General features: G+C 38.4%; 1 non-coding gene across 1 annotated transcript; it reads right to left on the bottom strand.

Moving 5' to 3' along the window:
• Window positions 1-1947: 1947 nt before the first annotated feature.
• Window positions 1948-2029, bottom strand: Trnas-gcu (transfer RNA serine (anticodon GCU)). Its single transcript has one exon. It is a non-coding gene; the product is annotated as a tRNA-Ser (tRNA).
• Between the last annotated feature and the right edge of the window lie 1008 nt (window positions 2030-3037).

A 3037-nucleotide genomic window follows, 5' to 3' on the forward strand; every position in this document is an offset into this window, starting at 1 on the left:
TTCACTCTACATACCTATTCATCATTACAAACATTATCTAATTTAAGTAAGTGCCTAATTTCTTCGTTGCATGTAGTTATTTTAGGATCGATCTCATAATGATGTACATGCATAACAAAATATTTTGCATACCAATATATAATTTGGAGGAATTTAAGATATAATCCATCCTGCACTGCCATAGTTCGCATAGTACCATTCTCTCTTGATCTCCAAAGATCGTAAATATTGCTATCAACTGTAATTATGAAGCTCTCGAATAGCAATATCATCGATACGTATGTGTTTGTTATGTTGATCAATTGCAGCTATTGTAACCACCTACCAAGGTAGTGCTATAACTCGTATTGGTCTCCACAATTGTTGCACACGGTATTAGTGGATCAGATACAGTTTTATATGCAACGTTCACTCCATAAAGTCGGCCTTTGGATATAACTTCTAGAAACCTAAGATCGTTGTGTTCACCGAAAAGTCGTCTGACTACAAACGAAACAAGTGAAAATGGTTCTTGGATTTTGAGAGTGCTCCAGAAACAGCAGTTATGTAGACATTTTGGTGTTAACGTGTCTAAGTATAGCAGATTATATACAAAACTTAAAGAGGTTAAAGATAAACTTGCAAGTACGTTATTGGTTTTATTAATATTGGAGTACACAGGTATGGAATTAGTCGGCTCACAAATTATATTTTCCATGAAACTACCGCGATTCCATGAACGTTGTATTATTGTGAAACTTAATTTAACCCTAGCCCTCAGAATATAAGTGAACTGGAGAGAGTCCATTGCTTGTGCGCTATACATCTGGAAGGTATTACGTTCACATGTTCATACTTTATGTACCTGTGTACCTTTTAGAAGAAGAAATAAGTAGAAATTAGAAAGAATATGAAGAGGAATATCTATACTCCGGTCAACATAGACACCAATCTGATAAAATCAGATCTCCGCTGTCCTACGTGAAGATGTGACGACGACCACTCAAGAATGACATTCAGGTGACCATTAAATTAGCCAATGGAAATGCAACTTTCAAAAAATCTGAAAGTGAATCAAATCGTTCGATACACATTCATCCTTTTCACCCACGGTGCTCTTTCTCAAAACGCAAAGATATTAGACCTCATCTGACTGGTTGATAAAATTAACAATTATGGTAATAGCATAGGTACCAGAATATGCCTTCTAAGCGATCGCTGTCAGATCTTCATTTGGTAACAGCGGAGATCTGATTTTAATCAGTTTGGTACACAGGTACTTAAAGTATGAACAGGTGAAAGGACAGCTACATAAACGAACATTTTCCCCGTCATTTCTTCTACACTTCTGATAACATCAGTTTCTTTGACCTTCTTAACATTAACCGCAATTGTAGATTGTTGTCCAAGACTATCCGAGTATACAAACGTACAGTCTCCTGTTACTTAAAATTTGACCATCGTTTTAATGGGTATTACACACACTTCTAGTAAACAGACACATACGCGTGTGCTTTGGTGCCGTTTTGGAAACAACTCACCCCTTACCCTCCCAAACCTTAACTTGATCCCTTTTGCCTTGCTCGCAACCCTAAATGTTTCTGCTAATCGGCCGATTCGCGGCATTGATATTTGGCTACACTTCCCGCATGCATGTTAGCACTACTGGGACTTTATTTCAATGCCAAGAAATGTTGTTGTTTTTTTTTTCTCCTGTGGGAGATAAAATGTTCCACACGCACAAAAAGTACAACTCGATTATAAATATGCAGCCGGAACAGGTCAATACACAAACCTGTCACAAAAAGCACAAAACGTCAGTCCATTCAAGACACAAACCACCAAAAAAAATCATGGAGACATCATTAGGCGTGTTTTCTTTCTGACGTGACGATATCACATTACAATATTGATGAATACGGTTTGTAGTCATAACTAAAAGTTCTACACATCAGATAAAATGTATATCGACGAAGATGGGATTCGAACCCACGCGGGGAGACCCCAATGGATTAGCAGTCCATCGCCTTAACCACTCGGCCACCTCGTCCGGTGTATTTTGATGAGTACACTATTTATGTAGGGAGTGATCTATAGCTACCTGGCCTAAACCACACACAACTTTTGTCTGATATTCACGATTCAATATATGTTTTTTTTTCAGACAGAAAAAAATTCTAACCGTCGAACCATCCTAGCTCTAACTGATGTGCACATAAAGAACCTAGTGCATGATATTCTTTAAAAGAAGAAATATATATCTTCAGGTAAATTAAAACAATTCTCCTGGCTGGGAGAAAACTCAACATTACCCACCTACCCACCCAATAAACAGAAACAAATACATGGTCGGTCCCTTAGTGAGCAAGCATGTTCATATCAATGGATTGTTAGGCAAGGGAAAAAACTCGTACGAACATTCGTTGTATTCATCACTTCGGTAAGTATTACATCAGATCAGTTCCATTTTTTTTAAAGTTATAAAAATCAATGTTTTCTAACAGCAGAGCCGAGTGGCCGAGTGGTCTAAAGCGCTCTCCGTCACGGATCACTGCCATCTCACCTCTGTCTGCGTGGGTTCGAGTCTCGGGCTCGGCCAATGTGGACATGTGAGAAAGCTTGCCGGTAGCTTCTCGTGGGTCGGTGGTTCTTTCCGGGGTTTTCCCGGGTTCTTCCTCCACCATTAATACTGGCCGCCATGTATAGCCTATCTTGTGCTGAAAAATGGCGTTAAACCCTATAACAACAACAATAACAACTAACAGCAGAGTGGCGCAGTGGAAGCGTGCTGGGCCCATAACCCAGAGGTCCGTGGATCGAAACCACGCTCTGCTAATCACTTTTATTTGGTTTTTGTTTTTTGTTTTTAATTTTAAATTCATAACATCAAATTATCATTTATCTTCAGGCACAAAAATATAAATAAAAGGCACATTCAGTAAATATGTATCTGATTTCATATATAAAATGTGGGTCAATGTAATTTACTTTTCACGCTTCAATGACGGCTTTTTTGGTGCGAATTTGGACCTTCTACACCGTTCTAGCAATAATAAAA

The sequence above is a fragment of the Sinohyriopsis cumingii genome, unplaced genomic scaffold, assembly GCF_028554795.1.
Source record: "Sinohyriopsis cumingii isolate HCF-2022 unplaced genomic scaffold, ASM2855479v2 utg000646l, whole genome shotgun sequence".
NCBI lineage: Eukaryota > Metazoa > Mollusca > Bivalvia > Unionida > Unionidae > Sinohyriopsis > Sinohyriopsis cumingii.